General features: G+C 48.9%; 1 protein-coding gene across 1 annotated transcript in view; it reads right to left on the bottom strand.

The window, feature by feature from the left end:
* AHNAK (AHNAK nucleoprotein) overlaps window positions 1–21,920 on the bottom strand; it is a 62,504-nt gene extending 40,584 nt beyond the window's left edge. The window contains exon 1 of the mRNA XM_035098992.2: window positions 21,730–21,920. The gene's annotated coding sequence lies outside the window, so the exon portion shown is untranslated. The remainder of the gene's footprint in view (window positions 1–21,729) is intronic.
* Between the last annotated feature and the right edge of the window lie 4,493 nt (window positions 21,921–26,413).

Genomic DNA, 26,413 nt, shown 5'->3' with positions numbered 1-26,413 from the left:
TCTGGACTGATAAACCCACCCAGACTCTGGAATGCTACGTGGGTGGAGAATGAGATGTTATGGGGTGGGGAGATGCAACGGAACAAAAGTCAATGTAATAGAAGACAAAGTCTTGTGCAAGACGGTGCAATGGGGGGGGGAAAACCCCTAAATATAATTCTATTAAGCTTAAACGGTGATTTAGTGCATGATCCGACAAAACTCCTTCAGGAGCAGTGAAGAAGCCTCCCATTCGGGACGTCAAAGTGTGTGTTTGTGTGTGCACGCACATTGTGCATGCTGCACTCGGTGGGTACCATTCTAGGCACAAGCAGTACTGTAATCCCTTTATCCTGACTGGGCATTTTTTAATTGTTGCTGTGTGTTTGCCGGGATGGCAGACTGATGCAATGGCTGACTTGACGCTCCAGAACATAAAAAGGGGAGATGAGATGAGCAAAATGAAGGCTGCTGTGTCGTCCCCCCCCGGCGCGCCCCCCTGCTAATCCCCACACCACTGCCACCACCACCAGGTGAGGCAACACACTCAAAAGCACCAGCAGCAAAGATCATACTACCGTGTTTCTCCAAAAATAAGGCACCGTCTTATATTTTTCCTTATTAAAAAAACACACACACTATGGCTTATTTTCAGGGGATGTCTTATTTTCCCCCCCTCCTCCACCTGCTGCCACGGCCAGCATTGCTGCTGCGCCTATCACTATGTCTTATTTTCGGGGTATGTCTTATATTCCTTGAATTCTTAAAAATCCTGCTACGGCTTATTTTATGGCTACGTCTTATTTTCGGAGAAACAGGAAACAAGGGCACCCCATGGAGGGTGGGGAGCTACCACTAACACCACAGGTCATACATATGCTTTTTGCTTCTCCTGGATGGGGAAGAAATACCCTTCACTTGGAGGGGATTTCTCCTTCCCCGTTAAACGCAACTTCCGGTGTCGCTCTGCCCATCTATGGGCACAAAACATGGCCGCTGCCGCCGACACCGGAAGTCACGTCTCCGCACTTCCGGACATGCGTAGATGCGACTTTCGAAGCCAGTGCCAGCCATTTTCGGTGCCCATAGATGGGCAAATCAGGAAAAAAATGGCCTCCGGCAGGAGAATAACAGGAGACGACGTGATACAGGGGACCGCCGGGAAAAGGCAAGAAAAAACGGGGGTTTCCCGGGGAAAACGGGGTACTTGGCAGCTATGGCTATGGTTGCCAGACTCAATAGTTTAACCAGCAAAGGGTCTGCTGGTTTCCCTTTAAGGTTTCCAGACTCAAAAGTGAGCAGGGCAATTAGAGGCACAGAAGTCCTGTCTTCTATTGAGTCTGGCAACCCTAGTCCTAGCTAAGGGCTTCCCCCAGAGACATCTTACAAGCCACTCTGGAAAATAAGGGCCTTTTCACCTGGTCTAACAAGGCCTTTCTGATGATACCCCCCCCCCAGCTCTTAACTCCCTTCCTTTCAAAACACACGAGAACCTCATCTGCTAAAATGCAACTGGCTCTGCGTTTCAATAACAGCTAGGGTGTTATGTTATATTTCTATCCAATTTCTGCCTGGAGAAGGATGCAAGCAAGGTATCAACAGGGCTGTGTTTATTTTAATTGCAACACCGGGAGCGTAAGGAAATGTCCACATTTTCGGCAAGGGCGGGTGAGGGAGGAAGGGCACATAACTTGTCATGGGACATGCGGCTCCGCCTAGTGCCAGCATCACAGGGCACCTGCCTAGGGCCACATCCCAGCCTCTGGCCTCTGCTAGCCCTCCTTGCCATTCCTGTCTCTAAACTAGTGGGCAGATAAGAGAGAGAGAGAGAGAGAGAGAGAGAGAGAGAGAGAGAGAGAGAGAGGGACAGCCTCTGCTCACTCCCTCCACAGTGCAGCCTGGAATAGGAGCTCAGCAAGGCAGTCCTGCAAATTATTTGCTAATTATGCAAATGAAGTGGGTGGGGAAGTTAAACAGAGGACGGCCAGATGGAAAACAATGGCTGCTCTGGGCAGAAGAGGGAATTTCTGCACATGTGGCTTCTACACCCCAATTAACTTTTTCTCTAAAGCGATTAGGTTTTAGAATGCGGTTAAAATCTAGGAAGGCCAAATGGCTACGAGGAGGAATACCTGCACATCCGCTTTCGTATCTCTGGATCTATAAGGACTAGTGGCCAGCTTGGTGCTTTGGAAAAGAAACAAAACATGGAAAGCCAGGAATCCAAGCCAGGGAATGGCCGAAATTTATGGGAGGTGGCATGCCCAGAATCAGGGCAGACCTCAGAAAATGGGACCTTATGACAAGCCTGGGCCTTATCCTACACAGTCTTGTTAGCAACGGTGGACCCCCAGATTCAGAGCCCAGGCTTGGGAGGAAAAGGTGCCTCATCGCTATTCTAGCAAAACTTTCCAGCTGTTGCTCTAATGCAGGCATGTCCAACAGGTCGATCGCGATCTACTGGTTGACAGCAGGGGCCCCTGGTTGATCTTTGGCCCCCCTGTTAAATACCCCAAAAAAGCTCAACAACTCTGGGTAGATCACTGCCAGTTGTTTTATACTGTGAGTAGATCACAGTGTCATGGGAGTTGGACGTGCCTGCTGTAATGCACACCTTCCCTTTTGAAGGAGATCCGGGGCCCTCCAGTTATCTGCTTAATTCCAGGCACAAAAGCTTTGCTATCTCACAACCTCCTCCTAATAGCCCCAAATTCTTCAAAGCTTCGCTATCTCACAGCCTCCTCCTAATCGCCCCAAATTCTTCCCTTTGACCCAATTCATGCCGCAAAAAGCCTCAGGCTGAGATAAGCTTGCATTCAACCCTCAGTCATGCCACCCCACAGCTCACCCTGCCATTGTACAAGGAGTCCTTTGTGCTGCGCCTCAACACCCTGGATCCACTCCACAGAGACTTCTGGGCATGGGCGAAGTTCTGCCTGCCTGCCCCTTCCTGCCGTCCAAAATTGAAGCTGCAAAACTTGCGGAGGCAGATTCCTTCTCCTCAGTCGCAGCCCTTGCAACTTCTCGGGACCGGGAGATGGAAGAGATAAGAGGGTGCTGAGAGTGAGGTTTCACAGGCCCGGTTCATGTGAAGTTAACTTATTCGGGGCGTATAAGAGTACAGTATTGTTAACTCTGGATGGAGGCAGGACTCTGGCAGAGAGTGGGGTGCTTTTCCCGCCCACTGCTGCCTGATATCCTTTAGCTGGAGATGCCAGGGACTGAACTTGGGAGCTACCGCTGAGTAGACCCTACCTTCCATCAGGAGAGGCAGCAATGGCTTTAGAAGAGGATTGGACAAACTCAGGGAACAAGAGAAGACTATTGATGACTACTAGCCAGGATGGCAAAGTTGGAGAGAGTAATGCTTCTGAGGAACAGTTTGCTGGAAACAGTTTGCTCTTGTGTTTGGGGTTTCCCATAATGGGCATCTGTTTGGCCACTGTGAGAACAGGATGCTGGACAAGATGGGCCACTGGTCTCATCCAGCAGACTCTTCTTACATTCACATGGCTTCTACTCTCATGATAGAAACTAACAACAGTCCCAGCTCCAGTCCCTGCAGGAATCTCCCAGCCTAATATTAACATATTTATACAGCCAAGTGTTCAAAGAAGTTCGCACACATAGTTCTCCTCATTGCAACCTTTGCACCAATCCTGTGAAGGAGATCAGTATCAAGATCAATATTGCATAATGGAGGCTGAGAGCAACACCTTTAAATTCCTATAACAACGTCTAGGACAAACCACCGAGCCAGATTTGCAGCAAGAACTGAATTCTGAACTCGGAACTGCCGCCATGCTAATCTGTACAGATTAGCAAATCAGGAGGTTGAAGAGAATGGGCAGAGAATCCTTAGCTGAAACACAAACAAGCATCTAGTCCCTTATAAGGCAGGCATGGATCTGCACAGTTAATAAGTTCTGCCCGTTTCCCTCCCACCTGCCCCCAAATCAGACAATGCTTGGGTGTGGTTTTTCAATAGTTAGGGTGACTACCCTCCTTTCATCTGCATGTAAACAAGATTTTGCATCCCCAACACACACGTGTTCCTTTCAAAGCATTTTCTCCAGGGCAGAATCTGATCTGACCTTCTGGGTGCAGTGGGTGCCGGTCTGCTGTTTTGTGTTGGAGTAATTGTAAGTGGCAGCAACACAGACCAAATGTTACTATTGCTGGAGGGGAGAGAGAGGTACCCTTCTCTGGGTGGGTTGCAGATATAAAGTAGAGAGTCTGCAAGCAGCCACCCCACACACACCCCGCCTCCATCCTGTGTCTGGTTGTTACACGTTCCCCCCAAAAGTAACCAACATTCCTTTTCAGAAGCACTTTGGGGTTAGGAATATGACTAAGCGAGTGCAGCTTAAAATCCATATGCAACTTAACTTGAGGTGTATTAAGCAGAAATTTCTGCCTTGGCCCTTAAAGGTAAAGGAACCTCTGACCATTAGGTCCAGTTGCAGATGACTCTGGGGTTGCGGCGCTCATCTCGCTTTACTGGCTGAGGGAGCCGGCGTACAGCTTCCGGGTCATGTGGCCAGCATGACAAAGCCGCTTCTGGCGAACCAGAGCAGCGCACGGAAATGCTGTTTACCTTCCCACCGGAGTGGTACCTATTTATCTACTTGCACTTTGATGTGCTTTTGAACTGCTAGGTTAGCAGGAACTGGGACCGAGCAATGGGAACTCACCCCATTGCGGGGATTCGAACCGCCGACCTTCTGATCGGCAAGCCCTAGGCTCTGTGGTTTAACCCACAGCGCCACCCGCGTCCACCTTGGCCCTTAGTGTCCCCCAAAGGAAACCATCAGATGGGCTGCATCCTTTAGTGGTCATGCTGGCCCCTTGCTAAACTGACCTCCTGATCCGAAGCATACTAGGAGCAAAGAGAAGCCCTTGGCTTCTAGCTGCACATCTGGGGCAGCAGTTTGGTGGCTGGGACTTCTATGCCTGCAGCCCAATGATCCCTGTGTATCAGGGACAGCTCTTTATTTTCTGATACGTCACTGTTGTCTCTAGTTCACTTTTGGAGGATGCCTTTGAGAAACACCAGCGCCCCCCCCCAGCCCCCTGGCTCCACACAAATTCCACCCCTGAGGGAGGAATGGTGAGTAACCTGCGCCCCTCCATATGTTGTTAGACTCCAAATCCCATTGGTCCCAGAAGCCAGCATGGCCGTGGTCATGGATGATGGGAGTTGTAGTCCAACAACTTCTGGAAGGCTGTGGTCTTCTCCCCATCCCTGCTCCTTTTGAACTGCTGATAACATTTTGCTTGGCTTTCGCTTCCTTGGAATATGAGAGCCCTGAGGATTTACATCCTGTCTTTCCTTTTTTTTTTATTACAAAACTTTATTATGTATAATCGATACAATAAAATGAGTAATGCATCTCTAATGGTTACATTGTTCTTATTCCGTTCTCACCCAGTTATAACCCCTCAAATCCCTCCCCCCCCTGACCCTCCCATTGACTTCACAACCGTTTCTAAACTCGTCCCACTATTCCTTTTGGTTGTTCTGCATACCTTGCTCTTCGGTTTTATGATGTTACATAATTTCTTTTAAACTTTCTTTATATCCTTGTTTGCTAACTTTAATTGTTAAGGAGCCCTTTAAATATCCAAAAAATTTTGTGGAATTTCTAACTTTTTTTGCAAATAATTTAGAAATGGTTGCCAATTGCTTTTTGATTCTTTATTTTTTTTACTACTGATTTCATCATATTTTATCGCCAAATTATAGTAATTAAGAAGTTTTCCTTGCCATTCTTCTTTGCTGGGGGCGCTTGTGGTTTTCCAGTTTTTTGCGATTAATATTCTCGCGGCGGCTACCGCATAACTGACACAGCCTCTGTCACTGGGCTTGATATCATTGGGCATCATCCCCAAAAGGAATAATTTCGGACATTTCTTAAAAGAGTACTTTAACATTTTCTTTAATTCCCTGTAAATCGATTCCCAATACACCCTGATTGTCTTACAATTCCACCACATATGTATGTTAGTTCCTACTTCTTGGTTGCATTTCCAGCAGATGTTGCTTGACCCCGGATAGAATCTGGCCATTTTGATTGGTGTTATGTACCATCTGCTTTGCATTTTTAATATGTTTTCTCTCAGCTCGTAGTTTGGTGTGAAGTTGAGGTCTCTTTTCCAAAGACTTTCCCAGTCCTTCATTGTTATTGGTTGTCCTATATCTTGGCTCCATTTTATCATGTATTCTTTAGTCATTTCCTCCTCTGTTTTCCATTTTAAAATGATTTGATATAAATTTGATATAAATTTATCTTTGTTTACCAATAATATTTCTTCTAATTTGGATGGTTCTTTATTAAATCCTATTTTTTTGTCAATTTGTAACCTTTGGTTTATTTGAAAATATTCTAGCCAAGTATTTAATAATCCCTTTATTTCCGAATATTCCTTTAACTGCCAATTCCCATCTTTTTGAGTTAATAACTCTTTGTATGTCGGCCATTTTGATTCCATGTTCCTCCTTCTCACCGCAACTACCTCTAATGGTGAAATCCACCAGGGTGTATTGGGCTCGAAATATCTTCTATATTTCTGCCATGTTAAGTATAACGATTTTCGAAAAGTGTTATACATGAAAATATTCCTTTTATCTATTTTTTCCTTTAACATATAATGATGCCAGCCGAACCCCAGCCCTTGTCCCTCCAGGTCTAGTAGGTCAGTATCCTTAAGTTGAATCCATTCTTTAATCCACCATATCGCTGCCGCGTCGTGGTAGCTTTCTAAATCCGGTAAACCGTAACCCCCCCTCTGTCTAAGATCTATCATAATTTTATATCTTACTCTAGGCTTCTTTCCATTCCAAACAAATTTAGCGATGTCCTTTTTCCAATCTTTAAATATTTTTTTCTGGTCCCCTAATATAGGTAGATTTTGGAACAAATAATTCATCCTTGAGATCACACACATTTTAATTACTGAGATTCTCCCCAATATAGACAGCTTCAACTTATTCCATACCTCTAGCTTTTGTTTAATTGTTTTCCAAATCTCCTTATAATTTTCTTGTATTAAATCGATCCCTTTTACAGTTGTTTGGATGCCCAGGTATTTTATTTTTTTAACTATTTTTAATCCAGTTTTTTCTTGAAGTTCTATTTTTTCGTTCCCCTCCAGATTTTTCACTAACAATTTTGATTTTTCAAGGTTTATTTTGAGGCCCGCTAGATCACCATATTCTCTTATCTTTTCCATTGTTGCGGGAATGCCCTCGACAGGGTCTTCAGTGGTTACTATTACATCATCGGCAAACGCCTTTACTTTAAATTTTTTCCTTCCAATTATAATTCCTTTAATTTTCTCTTCTTCTCTTATATTTTTTAATAGAATTTCTAAAGTAATTATAAAAAGAATTGGGGATAGTGGGCATCCCTGTCTGGTGCCCCTCGTAATATTAAATTTATCTGTTAATTTGCCATTTATAGATATTCTGGCTTCTTGAGTTTTGTATATTGCTTTAATTGCATTATCCATTTTCTTTCCTAAATTTAGACTATCTAATGTTTTTGTCATAAAAAGCCATCCTGTCTTTCCCTCCGACTAGCCTTCCCAGCTGCTAACTCCAGATACACACCAACACAAAGCCTTAGCAGGAGGGATGTGGCCATCTCCAAGCACTGATGGGTGTCTTATTCCAAAGCACAGGGAGATTCCTAGCTATCAAGAGACCATTTCCTAACCCTTAGCTCTCACTGGTGAAAGCATGCATGATTCACTAGCGAACTGCCTAATAAAACCAGCTGCCATTAACATTATTATAGGACAATCATGTCTTTCCAGTGTATACAGGAACATGACAATAAAGCCCCTTTTGCTTTTAAACTCCTGCAAGAAGAACAGAAGAGGCAGAGGAGGCCCATCAGCCATGAGTAACAAGGGGAGGAGGAGAAAGAGTCAGGTGCTAGTCACTGGCCTGAGAACAGGAGGCTTATATAGGCATGTCCCGATTTTCACATGTGAAACATTAAGAGGGTGTGACTATGCCCTGGTATGTTTCCTCTGCAATCTTCTTGTCTCACAATTATTATCCGCTGCTGAGATTTAATAAGTTGCATAACGCCTGTTTTACGAGTTTTATGTATGTATATGTTGTGATGGCTATTTGACAAATAAAACAGATGAGTGGGGGGGGGAGAGAATCAGTCAGCAAGTAGGGTTGCCAGTCTCAATAAAGGACAGGACTTCTGTGCCTTTAATTGCCCTGCTCTCTTTTGAGTCTGGAAACCTTAAAGAGAAACCAGCAGACCCTTTGCTTGGAAATTAATCAAAGAATCTGCTGGTTTCTCTTTAAGGTCTCCAGACTCAAAAGAGACCAGGGCAATTACAGGCACAGAAGTCCTGTCCTCTATTGAGTCTGGCAACCCTATCAGCAATAAAAGGGCTCTTCTGACCTAGGACCAAAAGGTCAAACGCTGTAATCAGAGGCTAATTGGCATCTGTCTGTCTCGGGAGACAATGGTGCCTTCGGGGGGTGAAGTCAAACCACTGGAGAGTCACTGTAGAGACATGTTTTGCAGCTAGGGCAGATGAAGGTGTCCAGTTCTGCTGATGCAGTTGGACCATGTGCCCCTCCCAGCAGTCATTCCTCCTCTGGTCACTGCTGTGGATGTATGACCCGAATGACTGTCTCCAGGCACGGTGGGTTGTCCGCAAGGGATTCCCACCCAAGCTGAGTTACCGTCGTCAGCCTTCATGTTGCGATTGCAGACATCTTTGTAACGCAGAGCTGGTTTTTCCTCTTTGCGTTGGTCATTAGCACCACATTCTTCCATGCCCTTTCAGAGAGGAAAGCCATTGCCGAAGCTGCCGTGCCAATATGCTTGTCCAGCTCCGCATCAACGGAGAGATTGCTGGTTGCGATGGAGCCCAGATAGGCAAAACCAACTACCACCCAAAACATGTGGGCCATCAACGCTTGTGCTGTGTGGAGTGCTAGTGACAACCTGACCCAGGACGTTGGTCTTTGTTAGGCTGGTGTAAAGTCTGAACTCCACAGGTAAGAGTTTTGTACACAGTGGTGAGAGGGAGAGAACCTGCACACCTGGCCAGTTCTGCCAGCGAAAATAGGCACAATTCAGTCAATGCACATCTATTGAGTTGCTTAGGTACATCATCTGCTTCTACCTGTGTAGGGATGGAGAACCTCTGGCTCTCAAGTTGTTGCTAATCTAGAACTCCCGTTGTCCCTGACCACATGCCATGTTGGTAAATTAAGAATCCCAACATCTGAAGGACCATGGGCTCCCCATCCCTCACCTATTTAGATAGGGGTAGCCCAGGTTCAGATTTCACTCACCTATGAAGCTCAGTGGATGGTTTTGCTGGGGGTCAGTCATTCTCTCCCAACAACGGGGTGGGTGGGAGAAGGAAGGAAGGAAGGAAGGAAGGAAGGAAGGAAGGAAGGAAGGAAGGAAGGAAGGAAGGAAGGAAGGAAGGAAGGAACACATACCATCCTGAACTCAAGACTAGATCGATCTTTGGGCTCATGCAAGGGCTGTTCTCATTAGATTCTCTAGATTCCAGAAAACTTCAGGAGATCAGAGTCTCTCTTCCAGCACTGCAAACAAAGGTTACATAGACTTAAGCTTTCCATGCATCTGTACTGGTGTATTAGGAGTGCTCCAAGAATGCTTGGGGGGGTGCTGCTGCTGCTGCTGCTGCTGCTTCTGAAGCAAGGACAATCTCTTGTATTGGGGAGCCACCTTCCCCAGGACAAGCAGGATCCTGTTCTCTTCCCCTTTCAATTTCATGCCCCTTCTACTCCAATCAGTGCAGGGATTGAAAGGGTTGGATTGTATAGAAGAGGAAGAAAATCCTGTCTTTGTTCCACTGGTGATCCAGAGCAACACCAAATCATAAAGTCATATGAGCGGCAGTGAAAATTCAATTAGGAAGGCAAAGAACTTGCCAGATACGTTGGCTTGGGGGCACGAGCACCCAGAAAGACGACAAAAAGGGAGTGGGTGTGCATGCATGGGAGAGAAAAAGCATTTGCAGCACAAAGGAAAGGCTCACGGGCTGTCCTAGTTGCACAAAACTGGGACACGGGCATGGACGGGAAAGGAAAGCAGAAATGTTGTTCAAAGCGGGGACGTGGAGGCACAGTGTGTTCAGAATCCCATGTTTCCTGCCACCCTCTTAGGGCTGTTGCTTGTGTAGCAGCTTCCCAAATATAAAATGCATGTCGCTAGCAAACAGCACTTGTTGCAGGTCCCTAGTCCTGAAAACCTAAACTACCTTACAACTGTAAGACTTATGTGGGCAGGGGATTTTTTTTAGAGAAACTGAAAGGGGTCTGAGAAAGGCTTCCACTTCTTCTGGTGCAGGCACACCTCTTTCAGTCGCTGCAGTCAAACAGGTTCAGTAGGTTTGGGATGCAATGCAGGGGAAAAACCAGCCCTGCAAGACCTATTTAACCAGGCTTAAACAAAACCCTGCCTACATGTGGATTGTGTGGGAAGCAGCAAAGTGGGGTGACCTGTGGGGGGGGGGCACAAGAACAGCAAGGTGTGAAGAGCCTGGCCAACTTGTTTGAGATTGAGTGTGCGCCTTAAAGAGGTGTCCCCCGGAATCCTCTGCTGCACTCATGGGTTCCACCTTGGCAGGCCTAGAGTACAGAGACACACGCCCCACAATCAATTCACACACCCACACATCCCACCCCGTATCGTGGAGACCAAGAACACACACCCAGCCCTTCCGTGCGCACATGCTCCTCGGCGATAGCTGACTGTACAATAACCTGGCCAGACACATCCCAGGCTCCTTGGTTCCACCGACTTGCCCTGGCTTGTCCCCTATTGAAGCTGCTGAGCGATCTCTCTAGGGCATGAACAGGCCCTTTTGCTGGTTCCCCTTTGTCTTGTTTTCAGGTACTGGGGGAACAAGCCCAACCACTGGCACCTTCCTCGCCACCCAGCTCTTCACACCTACTGTGTTGGGGCAAGCCCCAAAGAAGCAAGGAAGATCAAGCTGATAATGATATTTTAAAAACAAGAGAGAGGGGGGGGAGGCCAGAGCAAGAGAAGTGAGCAGCTTTTGCCACTCCTGTTGCCCCTGGGGGCTGCAGGAGCCTGGCATTCTGCCTGTGCCCCAACCCTGTGACACTCCACTCCTAGAATTCTTGTAGTTCTGTCCTTGCATCACCTCCTTGCATCACCTTCACATGAAGTAAACACGGTGCTGTGTGCTCCGGTCTTTGTGAAATGGGCTCAGACAGGCCTCAATACTCCTTGTGTCCTATTTCAGACCCTCCCCAAGCCGATTCTAAGCTCATTTGGGCAAAGGAAGTTTCCCAAAGTGCAGCAAATGACTCCCTTTGCTCTCTGTTGAAATTTAATTGTAAGGCAGGGACATCTCTTTATGAACCGAAGAAAAGCTCCGCTGGATCAGGCCAATGGCCCATCTAGTCCAGCATCCTGTTTTAACAGTGGCCAACAAGATGCCCCTGTTAAAACAGTGCCACAAGAGCCCTCTCCCCTCCTGCATTATCACCTTTGGCTGTATGGCATAGCCATCGTGGCTAGTAGCCATCAATAGCTCTTTCCTCCTCCGTGAATTTGTCTAATCCTCTTTTAAACCATCTAGGTTGGTGGTCATCAATGCCTCCTGTGGAAGTGAGTTCCATAGTTTTCTGTATTGGGTGGGTGGGTGTTTCCCACATGCAAAACTAAACTCCAGGTCATCCAACAAAACTGACGGGCTTAAGATTCAGGACTGACAAGAGGAAATGCTACTTTGCAGTGCTTAACTGTTCCTGCCTAAACCAACCTACAGTAGTTGCTACAATCGGGAGAGATGCGTAATGGGAGATAGGGGCTTTTAGGTTGTGGCACTCCATGTTGGAGGGAGAAGTCCCTTCCCCGAGAGGTCCACACAAAAACGTTTTCGTTCCTCCAATTATACGTTGGCATTTTATCTTATTATAGTGATCTATATAATAAGATAAAATGTCAACGTATAATTGGAGGAACGAAAACGTTTTTGTGTGGACCTCTGGACGCCGCCCCCCCCCCGCTCCGCCTTTGAAGTTCCCACTGCCTGAAACAGGTCGCTGGGATATAAGGCCCTTTGGCCACATCTAGCAAGGCTCTTTTTACAGATCGCCAGTATCATTCTGTTAAGGATGCCATAATCTTCTGCCCAAGTAGGAGTCTTCAGTCCAGCTCTCGACAACACACACCTGCAGCAGGAAGCAAGCAGCTAGCTGCCTATATCCTCCCAAGTTCAATCAAACTCCAGCAGGTTCCACCGACCCAGCCTGCCACATGTCAAAGAGAAAGATGCCTTTGGAACACTGAGCAACACACCCACAAGGCTCCCACAGTGCATGGGGCTGGTCCCTACCTTCCAGAGTCACGGGTTAGGGCAAACAGGCACAGATCTTTTATCTCAGGAGGAGGAGGAGGGCGGTTTTTGCCTTTCCCCTGCCAAAGTCGAACTGCCCCTCAATCACCTACGTTCACGGAAGAGGATCTTTACTGTCTGCCTTCCTGTTTAAACCTCGCCCTTCCTTCCAAAGAAGCCCAGGAGAAATGGGGTGCAGAGGAGGACAATGATAGAGACGCCATGGAAACAGCCCCAAAGGCTGTCCATCCTCAGGCAGATGAGAAGACATTTTCCCACTCCAGAAGGCAGAAGGGGTGAAGTTGCACAGAGCAGCAGAATCACAGAATCGTAGAGTTGGAAGAGACCCCAAAGGTCATATTGTCTAACCCCCTGCAATGCAGGAATCACAGATAAACAAGCCCTGACAGAATCAGTACCCCCCCACACACATACACCGTGTGCCAGGAGAGGGCTGTGAGTGTGCTCACATAAATGATGACACTCACCCAGCCACAAAGGAGGTTGCCCACTGCTTCTCTGCCTGATCAGGGCTTCTGCCTCCAACCAATCGGCTTCTGCCAGCGGCAGACACATTTCCACATCAGGTGCAACCACATAATTAAATCTCACACAATCACTTCCAACCCAGAGATTTAGCCGAATTACCCAACCCCAGCCGAGGCGTCCCGTTGCATCTCTGCATGACTCACAGCTGTTGGAAACAACGGCACAGCAGGTACACTTTTGGTTTCTCTCTCTCTCTCTCTCTCTCTCTCTCTCTCTCTCTCTCTCTCTCTCTCTCTCTCTCTCTCTCTCTTTGTCCCAATAGCACACTGGTGCCAAGAGCATGATCCCTTTCCGAACACGAGGCTGCTTAGGCGCCATACTGAATAAACCCCAAAATTACGATCTGCTGGAATTTAAAACCACATATATTTGACAGAATTTATTTGTGTTCTCACAGAAAGCCATGGAATTGGGTCCAGCACTTGACCCTCTGAAAACTCTCCTTGCACTTTCCCCCTTTGTAACCATAAGGGCTTGAAAGCTGGTTGCTAATGTTAAATAAAACTGAAGGATGCTGAAAGCGCGAGTCCAGTATGTCAATTTCTTCTGTATATGATGCTCACACACAACACACCAGAGACTTGTCCACAGGGTTCACATTTTAAAAGTGTCTACTCAAGGCCTAAACGGATGAAGCTTGGAAGACCACCATATGCATGTCTCATATTTACCTAAAAGTACTGTAGCTGGGTGGGGCAGGGACTCTGAAAGTTACTGGAACAGAGCGGCAATGGGGAGAGGCGGTTTTATTCCTTCACCTGCACCAGTTCCCAGTTCTAAATTTCCATTCTGCCCCCTGCCCCGCAAGCTATTAGAGCAGTAGCAGAAAAGATATGGGTACCAATAACTAGAAAGGGGGAAGTTTTAATTGATAGCATAGAAAAGCACAAGAGCCAGGGGTGACAGGAGAGATCTTTCTATGGGAAGCTGGCGCGCTTGGAGCAAGAACAAAGGAGAGTTGGCAGCTATCTGTCAGGAAACTTGGAACCTCACAAGTCTTCAAAGAACTTCGTGGAGGCTCTTGCTCTGCCAGCCAGTTATGCCCAGGGCCGCCTGCGCTCTGCACTCTGTACTGAGAGAAGCAGGATTTTGCAACATGCCTAATTTTGCATGCTCTTTCCTTTTGCATGAATACATATGGATGCGTGTAATGTGGATGCCCTAACCACACAAAATATGTGCCCCCAAACCCCTCTGATACAGTATTTCAGTGGGCATAGCCCAGATATCCTCAAGCATACATACGTGCAACCATTAGGACTAGGAATTGGGTGAGCTTTTCTTTTCATTTTTTAAAAGGAAAGCTAAGATTCTTCAGGAAATTAATTCCGCACCAAATACTTTTGGGGTTTCCCTCCTCTAATATTTCATGGAATTGTGTCCTAACACACTCAGGCTTAATCTTGCTGCTCTCAAAAGTGTGGATCAAAGCCACAACAGCCCTCGTGGATAGGTCAAAGTTTGATTCCCGTTAAGGTGGATGTGATGTGTCTGGGCAGTACCGCTCCAGACTTGGGAGTGGGGGAGAGAGATCACCTTGAACCATGGGACTCAACCCCCTGTCCCCATCATAGCTGCCAAGTTATCCCCTTTTTAAAGGGATTTTCCCTTATGCTGAATAGGCTTCCTCGCGAGAAAAGGAAAAACTTGGCAGCTATGGTCCCCATACAGCTGCAACTTGCAATTGGAAGAAGCCACTCCAGACACAAGCCGACCGCCTCAGCAAGAACTAGGCTTAAGTTTGTCCGTCCCTTTGTCAATTATCACACTGTCAACGAAAAGCCAAATTGGTCTTGCAGCTGTTGGTCTTCTAACTAGGCAAGGGGAGCTTCCTCCCCCTCCCCTTTTCACCTTCGTTCTCATGTACCAAAACAGGAGCAAGGACATGAGGGTCACAGGTCTCTTACACACCCTCAACAAACATGTCAAGTGTCCCAGAACTGCAAAAAACAGGTTACTGCCTTTAATTATGAGGACGAAGGGATGGGCATATGGGAGGCTAAATTGTACAGAGCCGTTTTCGAAGGCAGGACTTTGTGTGAATGCTGAGATGTTGCAGGACAGCGGGGGGACAGAATGGGGACAGTTAAGAACAGGATTCAACCACCTGAGAGTCCCGGCTTTTTCTTTTTTAAAAAATAATAATCAAGTTTCTAGTCCTTATAGTTGTGAAACCGTGCGAGCTGATGAAATCTCAAGAAGCCAGAGGGGCTGCTAAATGAAACTTTTTCTGAAACGCCAGTGCCCTTGCCCGGTCACCTAGTACCAGCAAAACCAGAATGATGCAAGAGTCGAAGTTATGCAAAGCAATTATGAAAATAGATTGAATTCAGATGATTTTTTATGGGTTACTCACCGCCTCGGCTGAAGGCTCTACCATGCTTCTGAAATTACTAACAAGGCCCAGCCTGTGCTTTCTGGATTTCCCAAGAGCTACATACAACCTCCCACTTTTCTTCTCTCTCTCTTTCTCTCCTCCACGCCCCATATCTTAGCCCCACCAAGGCAATGTTCTCCTCCATTTCTGAAGCTGAAAGCCCAGGCGCCTTTTGCTTTCCATTAGTCCTTCTCGTCCAGGGTTGTTCCACCCTTTTCAAAGACAATACCAAATTGGCAAGGAAAGAGTTTTTCTCCAAAGCAGCATCCGCAAAAAAAATCTTGGACAGGAATCCTGGAAGGACCAGGCCATTGCAGCACATTCCAAGCTACGTTTCCTTTAGGAACATATGAATTAACTCCATGTCTCACGTGCACCAACCTCGTGAGCACAAATGTTGCCGCTGCCCTTGCAGAGCAGGGATGTCCAAAGGAACTCAGTCCCCCCCCCCAAAAAAAGAGGTTTTTGGTTGGGTTTGTTTGCTTTTTAAAGCCACCTACAGCTCTCTCCCAGAGCTGAGAAGGCACCCCACTCCAAAATCCACAGCTGGGCAACACACCTCTATTAAAATCAGCCAAACTGTTACAAAACGGTGCGCAAACTTGTGAGTCGTCCAGATGAGGTTTAAACTTTGAGGTCTGCATTTTGGGCTTGAACTTTGAGATCTGCATTTGGATCTGAAGATGGAGATTGCAGACTGATTTAGCCTTCTGCTAGGTGCTTGCAGGGATCAGATTACACACCTAGGATTCTGGGAGGAAGAAGCAATGGCAAATCCCCGTGTTTTGCTTTGTTTCGAAAACGCAAAGCCAGGCTCTGTTACCCAGATCTGCCTCACACCATATGTGAAATGCCCAGGTTCCTGGTTATGCAGAAGTAGACAGAGAGAGCAACATAGCAGCCTTTACATTAGGAAAGCCAGAGATTGATTTTGGGTGGTGCACTAGCTAAAACAGTTGACCAAAGCCAAGTTATGTAGTACTAGTGTCATTCAGCCCGTTTAATAAACGGGCACTCGAACATTCGGCCTTTTTCGGTAGCGGCGGCGCGTGGGGGGGCCGGCTGGCCCCTCCCACGGCCGCCGCTTTGTTGGGGCGCTCCGCTGACCCCAGCTGGCCAGCGGGCGCCCAGCAGAAGGCCGCGATTCTTCTGAGGACTGCGAGGGAAATGGTAGGCAGAGCGGTGGGAGGGTGGGGAGAGAGCGTGCGTGTGTCCGTCAAGTCTCTGCGTCCAATCCCTGTGTCCGTGGGGCACATGCGCAGTAGCGCGGACACAGGGACTGGACGCAGAGACACTTGCACTTTATTATATAGGATTACCTAGCAGCTGGCAGGCATGCAGCCCTCAAAATGCAAAGCTTCTCTTCTGGTGGTTGAAAACCGTCCTCCCTCTGGTTGTCGATTTGGCCCTGAACAGCTAAATTTGGTACTGCGAAGTACCTGAAATAATTGCAAGCACCCCATGTGTTTTTAGAAAGACTCCAGTGGAAAATACCTTCTTTCGGACCCTAAACTAATGTTAACCTTCATAGGGGTTTCTGTGCCTCTCTCTTCTCCCATTGCTTAATTGTGCCCTCAGCAAACCCTTGCAGCTAAGGGACACATGGCAAAAGGCAAATTAACACACTGTGCCTTGAAGACCGGGCCAGGAACCACCTCTGGAATAAACTGGAAGAAGGAATGCAACACTGGCCTTACCAGCCAGGAAGGTGCAAGGTGGACAAGGCAGGGAAGCTGGAAAACACAGGCTCCCTTTCAAGAGCTGAGGGGAAGAAAATGCCAGTGAGGGGAAAAGGAAACGTTTGGGGAGGGGGGCTCAGCCAGGGCTGCCTTCAGGTTGCTTTAAGCCTCCTTGTCCCATTCTACCATATCCATTTCTTAAATCCGCTGTCTTTCAATGGGCACTTCAAGGTCTTGCTTCTCACTGAGGTGGTAAACTTCTGCCAGGGCTAAACAGCTACGGCGGGGTAGGCAACCGAAGGCCCGTGGGCCGGATGCGGCCCACTGCCTTCTAAATCAGGCCCATGGACGGTCCGGGAATCAGCGTGTTATTTGTGGGGCATATGAATTCATTCATTCCCCCCCCCAAAAAAATATAATCCGGCCCACCACATGGTCTGAGGGACACGGTGGACCGGCCCACGGCTGAAAAAGGTTGCTAACCCCTTCCGTAACACCCCTAAGCTACGAGCTGCAGCGGGCTACGATTTATGTGACTGAATATGTGCCCACCATGCCAACAAATAAAGCCCAGTGATTTATTTATTTAAATCAGGGAGCTTTCGGTCAGCTGAGCCCTCACCTGCAGTCTAGTAATAAAGGCACAGGTTGGCTACCTGAGGACTACTAGGCCTCAGCATAAGGCAAGAGTGGTGAACATGGGGCATTCCTGATTCCACCTTACAAGAAAGAAGTTTCCACCTAAACATTAGGAAGAACTTCCTGACAGTAAGAGCTGTTCGGCAGTGGGATTTGCTACCAAGGAGTGTGGTGGAGTCTCCTTCTTTGGAGGTCTTTAAGCAGAGGCTTGACAGGCATATGTCAAGAATGCTTTGATGGTGTTTTCTGCTTGGCAGGGGGTTGGACTGGATGGCCCTTGTGGTCTCTTCCAACTCTATGATTCTATGATACAGCTGGACTCCCAACAAGGATGGCCAATGTTCAGGAGTGATGGGAGTTAGATGCCAGCAACATCTGGTGGGCCCTCACTGGGAGCCCACCCCAACACAGTGTTATGTCAGGAGTTGGGAGTTTTTGAACTTGAAGTTCTCTCCCTACCATACCAACCAAGCAGGTCGCAACCCACCCACCCCCCACAGCCCCCCCGATGTCCTCAGGCCAAAGCCCTAGTTGACCGACTGTGCCTCTGGCGCCAACCATGAATCTTGCCACTTCAATAGAGACAACACACACAAAACTCTGTCCGGCCTGCTACCCTGGCCAAGACACCCCTTGGCCTTGCTTTGTGTATGGGTCACTTTTCCTCCCCACCCCAACTTGGTTCGCTTGGACATTTGGCCGCTCCTCGAAGACACTTTGAAAAGTGGGGTGGGGGGGGAGAAAGCGTCTCCACTCCCAAACTATCAAAGCCCCTTTTCAGAGCTGTCCATTCCAGTGGAGACTTAAGGGGGAAACTCGGCAACTTTTGTGCTAGGGAAAACTTTTGGGACGCCTGCCACGCAGGACAAAAAAAAGGGGGTGGGGGTAGGAGTTAATGTTCAGTGTCAACTAAATTCAAATAAACTGTTGTGGGAGCTCCGAGCGAGCTGCCATGCGGCCAGGAACTGCTCCAGAAAGTGTCCGGGGGGGGGTAGCGCTGCACCAGGCCAGAGTTTGCTTGTTGCAGAGGTGCCACACCCAAAGGAAACCCATGATCCAGCAACCACGGCGGCTGCTCAAGCAAGGGTGGTGGAGGAGGAAGAAGCAAAAGAACCAGTATGCTCCGGCTTGCCCTACCTGCCAGGGCAGAAGCCAACACCCTTTTCACCTAACCAAATCTCGGCCTTGCCCAGAGATACAGAGCAGAACTGAGCGCAAAGCTGCCCCTACAATCTGCTAGGGCAGGCATGTCCAACAGGTAGATTGTGATCTACCGGTAGATCACTGGACGTCTGTGGTAGATCACCGGTAGATCAGTGCCCCCCCAACGAAGAAGCTAAAACACTTTGGCTCCCCCAAAACAGCTCAACATCTTTGCCCTGCACCCCTAAAATGAGCTAAACCATCAAAAACAGGGCTTTCCTTCCTAAAAAAAAGTTCAATGTTGCTTTCCTCTTCCCTAAAGAAGCTCAACATCTTTTACATGGGAACCCCCCCCCCCCAACATGGGCCTTCCTCCTTCCTAAGAAAGCTCAACAACTTTGACCTGAACCACCCAAAAAGGGGGTAGATCACTCCCAGTTTTTAACTCTCTGAGTAGATCGCAGTCTCTTGGAAGTTGGCCACCCCTGTGCTAGGGGAACCACATCTGCTACAGACCCTACAAGGATGTGGGGTGCACAGGACAAAGGTGGTGGTGGGGGGCTTATTGCCACTGTGGATTCCTATTGGGTGGGGCACAGAGCTACTCAACCCCACAGCCCAGGGGGCACAGCCTCAGAAATGCACATTTCTATAAATCTCCCCAATGGACCCCTAGAAATTATACCCACCAGTGCTATGGGACAAGCACTCCCCTCAGCTATGTAAACTCCCACAGAATTATTTGCAGCCCCCTAGATCAGAAACCCCACATGGTTCCATTAAAATATCTGCGTTCCTAAAGAGGAGCCACTTCCTTGGCTGCAGAGGGAAGAGAAACTTCCATAACTACCGCACAGAAGAAACACTCCATGTCTACACGTCTGCCCCATGGATTTGCAGAGATTCCTTTAATGCCCTGCAAATAGCGATAGCTGTGCAAATGTCCCCTGGCTCCCCAGAATGCCCCACACACAGCGAAGAGTCTTCCTTACTGAAAACTCCGGATGAGTCCTCCCCAATCTCACTCTGATCCACACCTACACAGCTCCTGTTGACAAGCCACGTGCAAAGTTCTTTTCCTCAGACCCATAGAGCTCCCAGATTCCACCAGCCTCATCCCAAAGAAAACCCTCCCCACAGCCAGTTTCTGTAGAACTTCACTACTACTCCTTCAAGGTGTCTCCTTCAGCCCCACAGAGGACCCCCCCCAACTCCCCCAAAACTGCTTTGCATGCAACATGTTGTGTCATTTGGCTCTTTTGCCCCCCTCTCCTGCTTCAGAAAGATCCCTTCCTGGACTCACCCCCCCCCCCAACCATCCCAAGTTTGGGAGTGAGGCTCAGCCCCTCCCTCCCTCTGCCAGCTAAAAAGCCTGCTTCGCATTAGTCAGTCTTTCCAACCACCGCATTCCAGAGGCAGCTGGAGGGGGGCCAAGTGGGGGGGGGAGCGGCAGGGAGGAGCTTCCCCACCTACTAGAGGGCCAGCCCCGGACCGAGCCAGGCGAGGCGGCCGCGAGGACGGACGGCCGCTCCCTCTCCGGCGAAACGAAGCGCAAAAGTTTGAGCCCAGGAGGAGTCTCCGCGCCTGTTGCAGGCTGGATCCGAAGTGACATCCAGCGGAAGACGCAAAGCCCCCCCCCTTTTTTTTGCACGCGAATTCGTAACTGCAGCACATTCCCCATTCTACAGAACGCCAGACTTTTCTCGACAAGCAATGCGAAAGGGAGCCACTCCGAATTAAGCCAAGAGAAAATATACTCTCAGGAGGGAAGTGGAATTTCGAAGCTCATCCAGCCCCTAGAAACAAACACACCCTTGGGACGGGGGGGTGGGGGCAGAGATGAGCTTTGCAAAAGACTGTGCAGACCTTGCTCCCCGAAAGAACGCAAAAAAGGCGTCATTCCCTCAAAATTCAAAAAGTCCGAAGAGGTTGGGAGGGGATCTCTAACACACACACACACACACACACACACACACACACACACACACACACAAACTTGTTTGCAACCGCCCGATCTCCTGAGGGTTGCACGCCTTCCGATCTGCAAATTGGATGCCACAAAAAGAAGTCACTCCGGAGTAAGCCAACGCCTTAACAGGCATGCGCACCAGCGTCTCGTGCACCAACCCAGGGGGCACATCCGAGCCCCCCTCCATCAGACTCGCCTCCGGACAAAACCCTCCTTCCAAAAGCACCACCCCTTCGCATCGCCCCTCAACCCCCCCCCCCACCACCAGCCCAACTAACGTCGTGTAAACAAGCCGATGGTTTACACACACACACACCCCGCCTATCCACACGCGGATAGCCTCCCAGTTGTGGATCCAGCCCCGCTCCTCCACCAGGTCTTGCTACCCCCACTTCTCAATGGGCACCCCCTCCCCTCAAAGTACGATGGGGCGGGGTCACACCCAGCGGAAAGCCCTGGACATTTTCGAAGTGAGAGGGAATGAGTGGGTGGCGGCTCTTCAGAGTCATTTCTATAACTTCGGTTTCCAATAAATGTGAATCGGCAGATCCCGGTATCTCCCCCTCGCTTTGTCACCTCTCCATACCCGAAACCGATCCGGTTTCCACGCGCACCAAAACTTTCAATCTTTTCCATCAACTTCTCTGCAAAAAAAAGGCTGCAGAAGTTCCGCCACCCTCCCGCCTCGTGTGCCAAGGGCGTTGCCCAGAGGTGCCAAGGCTGGACGGGGGGGGGGGTAAGCAAACAGAGAGGGGAACCCTTTTCGACAAGGCACAGCTTTTAAAACATACAGTACAAACTTTATGGAGGGGGGGAGCTTGAGGGAGATTAACTTGTGCTCTTCAAAAATGGTCCAAGTTTATTTTCAAGTATGCAGGAGGATTTTTTTGCGGGGGACGCGCGAAATTAAGTAGAGTCCCGTCAGCCCTGGTGAGGCTACCAGACCCCCCCTCTTCCCGGCCCAAGCTGGCCACCTCCCCCCACTGCCTGCCCGCCCGCCCGAGTGGTACCTGCGGGTCCGTGGCGTTCAGCTGCACGGCACGGCCATGCCCGGCTTCGTCCCGGTCGCTGCTTCTGCCCAGACCCCGATCCTGTCCTGGATTCCTGGAGGCGGTAGCTGAGCCCCGGCGAGCAGGCTCTCTCGCGTGGTATCCCTGCTGCAGGAGCGCACTGAGTGGGCAGCAACCAGTCTAGGGCTGGGCTCTTGTAACTCTCAGCCCGGGATGGGTGTGACTCTCTCTCTCCGCTTGCTCGCTCCCCTTCCCGGAGCTCGGGAGGGAGGGACCAAGCCAGGCTCAGAGGAGAGAGAGAGAGAGAGGCAGAGAAGCAAGCTCTGCTCCCCAACCCCACTCACTCTCAGAAGAGGAGCCTGTTGGATGAGGCCAGTGGCCCACCCAGTCCAGCATCCTGTTCTCACAGTGGCCAACCAGATGCCTGGGGGAAACCAAGCAGGATCCGAGCGCAAGAGCCCCAGTTGTTGCCAGCAACTGGTATGCAGCTGTGGAGGCAGAGCGTAGCCGTAGCCCAGGCATCCCCAAACTTCGGCCCTCCAGATGTTTTGGACTACAATTCCCATCATTCCTGACCACTGGTCCTGTTAGCTAGGGATCATGGGAGTTGTAGGCCTAAACATCTGGAGGGCCGCAGTTTGGGGATGCCCGCCGTAGCCTATCATAGCTAGCATCCATTGATAGCCCTTTACTCCACAAATTTGTCCAGTCTTCTTTTAAGCAAGTAGGTGGCTCTCCTGTGGCAGTGAGTCCCATAGTTTAACTACGTATGTGCTGCATTAACTACTTCCCCTGCCCCCTCCATCCTGATCCTTCCAGCATTCAGCTTTCATGGGATGTCCACAAGTTCTGGTGTTAGAGAGGGAGAATTCCCGCCCACCCCACCCCCTCTATCCGCTTTCTCCCTGCCATGCAAGATTTTGCAAACTTCTATCATGTCGCCTCTTTACTAAAAAGATCCCAACACTACAACCTTCATGGGGGAGCACTCCACCCCTAGATCATTTTGGTTTGCCCTTTTCTCAACCTTTTGCAACTATGCAGTATCCAATTCTTCTCCAAAAGGACAGTGCCAGGACAGAAGGTGGCGGCAACCCGTGGGGGCAACCTCCAGGTCTTGATGGGCTTCCAGCAACCAGCATGCGAAACGGTCAGGGATGAAGGCAACAACCCACAACCCCTCTGTAAGAGGGAACCCTGCTAGATCAGGAGGACAAAAAGGCACCTAGGCCAGCATCCCTCCCAGATAGGCTAGTCAGATACCTCCCAAAGCAATAGGTCCCCACCCTCAGCAACTGGTGTTCAGAGGTAGACTGCTTCTGGATCTGGAAGCTCCTATGACAACTAGCAGCCAGCAAGCATTAGTGGCTCTTCTCCTCCACCTATTCCAGATATAGATTATATATTATATATATATTATAGGGATGCGGGTGGCGCTGTGGGTTAAACCTAGCAGTTCGAAAGCATGTCAAAGTGCAAGTAGATAAATAGGTACCGCTACAGTGGGAAGGTAAACAGCATTTCTGTGTGCTGCTCTGGTTTGCCAGAAGCGGCTTTGTCATGCTGGCCACATGACCTGGAAGCTGTACGCTGGCTCCCTCGGCCAATAACACGAGATGAGCGCTGCAACCCCAGAGTCGGTCACGACTGGACCTAATGATCAGGGGTCGCTTTACCATATATGTGTGTGTGTGTGTGTGTGTGTGTGTAATAAAATACTAAAATACTATAAGGAGCCAACTCCCCACCTTTTCCTCCATCCAGATGAGCCTTTCAAAAGAATGGGGTCATACAGCAATGCTTTTCACACTGGGGTGTGTGTGTCAAAGATCTCAAAACCAGGGCATGTTTCTACTAGGGAATACGGCCTTTCAGATACTTGGGCCCAGTCTGTACCACTTGATTATTTGGTCTGCCTTTTGTAGCAACTACAACGTGCTGTGCTAGATGCTGTGTTTTTAATGCTTCTTCTATTTCTTATATATTCAAATGGTAATGCAATCAAATACAATGTAATAAGTAAGAGAGAAGCGATTGAAAATCATTACATTTCATGAGAAGGATGTGCCAACTCCCATCTTCAACCACAAATCTGCAGACATGCCGCAGACCACCTGAATTAAGCTCACGGACCGCTGGTGGTCCACGGACCACAATCTGGGAGCCCCCTGCTCTTAAGTGACTAACCAGATGCTTCTTGGGAGGAGAGCAGAAGCAACAGCACTCTCCCTACCTGCGATGTTTCCCAGCATCTGGTATGCAGAAAGGCACACTGCCTCCCACAATGGAGGTAGAGCGTAGCCACTGTGGCAAGCAAGTATAACTGGAATCTCACAGGTCCAATAAGCAACAACTTTGGAATTCTACCATTGGGTAAGCAAGCAAAACAACTATAACAAACTTTTATATTTCCGATTTAGGCAAATACCTAGGTAAAATACAAACAAGACATTCAGACAGACTGAAACATATTAAACAACAGTGGAAAGAAGGTCAAAACGGGGCTGACTAATAAACCACAACATTTGCAGGAACACACACACAAAAAACCCAACTCTTTAAAAAAAATGCCCCAGACCAGCCTAGTGAGAAGACAGTCTCTCTCTGTGTGATATGGAATGGAGGGTGCTGAAAGAGGGCCATCCTGACTGGCTGGCTGGAACCAGGAAAAAGGAGCACTCAGCACTTCAACATTTTGGAGCATTGAGAAGCTGTGTAAACATTCCTCATACATTGCCCAATTAACTGGTGGAACTCACTGCCGGAAGATGTGTGATGACTACTAGTTTAAATGTTGTGGTTTTTTTTTACGGGGTGGGGGTGGGGAACAGAACGAAGCCAGTATGAAAAGAAGTTATTGAAGAGTGGAAGTGACCCTATGGAAAGGGTCCACTACTCACCTGGATGAGAGAAGGCACTGCCAATGCTGTAGAGAGGAGATTAGGGGCAAAGCTAAATAGTCAGAAGTGTAGATCTTGAGGGAGATGGAGGTGGTGGCTGGGCCACAAACTTCCTGTTGGTTGCCCTTGTGTGACGGAAACTCACCACCTCCTGTGGCCCAGAGCAACAAGCCCTCCTTCCCCCAACACCTGCTCTGTTTACAGGCTATAAATACACCATATAGAGTGCAGCTTGTTTATATGTTATAGATACCGTGAAAACCTCTCCAATTAAACACTGGACTCCTCACAGCTGTCAATCAGGGGCACATCACCCACCCACCCTTGTTCAGAAGAGCTGCTTCTTATGCACAGTAACCTTCCACCCAGTTCAACTTTCATGACTGATGGAGACCTAATTGAAAAGTCTATCTGCAAATCCGGCCGACACTTTAAACATCACACACACACAATGATCGCATATTGTGGCAATGAGTCCCACAAGTTTATTTAGCACAGCAGGTTAAAACATATTTTGACCAATGCTTCCAACAAAGGACTTTACCGAACAACACAGACACTTACACCCCCTAGGACAGGGTGGGCAAACTCAGCCTAATTTCATTTGGGTAGCCTGGGGGAAACGGGGAGAAGGAATAATAGAATTACCATATAGATCAGAGCTGGAAAGGACCCTGAGGATCATCTAGTCCGACCACCTTGCAATGCAGGAATACGCAGCTTATGGGGATCAAACTTGCGACTTTGTTTTTATCAGCACCATGCTCTAACCAACTGAGCTGTTTGAAGAGAGGGAAAGAAGAGGTAGCGAGAGAGAGAAAAGGGGCTAGCAGGGATAGACGAGAGAGAAGGGGTGGCAGAGAGAGAGAGGAAGAGAAGAAAGGAGTGGGTGAGGAGACAGGGGCGTACCCAGGATCAATATTTGGGGGGCAAGGGGCGGGGCCAAGGTACGGTAGGGGGACCACAGTGGGAATGTGGGCGGGGCTACGTGGCTTGCGCCTCCCAGCTGTTCCAAGGAGGCGGCCCCAGGCTCCCGCTCCCCGCGTGCAGCCTGGGGCCGCCACGCTGCGCCCCTCAGCCTTTTGCTTCTAGGGGGGGCAACTGCCCCCCTGCCTACGCCCATGTGAGGAGAGGGAAAGAGAAAACTGTTGCCTCTAGTCTAAGTTTATAAGTTTACCAGATGTCCCCATTTCCCAGGGACAGTCCCCGGATTTCAAATCACTCCTCTGACAAAATCCATTGAAGTTGAAAAGTGTCCCCGGATTCATTGAAAAAAATCTAGTAACCTTACGCTAGTCTAGCCCCATCTTCTGCTGGCTTGGCCCTCATCCACAGCTGTCTCCAACCCTGCCCACCACCGGTGTGCTGCCCACCTGACATATTTTATCAATGGGTGGGTGGGAGGTCCTAGAATTATGGGAGGAGGAGAAACATTCTCTCTGTCTCTTGCCCTCCATGCACCAAGTAATCACTTTTCTCTTTCCCAAGCTGCCTGGGAAGCATCGCTGACAGAGTCTCTAATTACAGCCGGGACCTTGCTCTCTAGTCATAACAGAAAGGCGGATTAAAGTCCAGGCTTTTGCTGAGTGGGAACGCTGAGCAGACATCACCTCACACATAGCGTAAGGCAGGCAGACTATGGCCCGAGGAGGGAGAAAATAGCTGCCAAGGAGATAATGTTAATCATTATGTTTGCGGAAGGGATTCCTTCTCCTAAGTTACAAAGAGTCAAACTGAATCCACATGCAGCGCTGGCCGGAATTCGGAGAAACTGATTTGCAAGG

Source organism: Zootoca vivipara, chromosome 17 (genome assembly GCF_963506605.1).
Source record: "Zootoca vivipara chromosome 17, rZooViv1.1, whole genome shotgun sequence".
NCBI lineage: Eukaryota > Metazoa > Chordata > Lepidosauria > Squamata > Lacertidae > Zootoca > Zootoca vivipara.
Note: the sequence above shows the minus strand (reverse complement) of the source record. Positions and strands in the feature narration are given on the sequence as shown.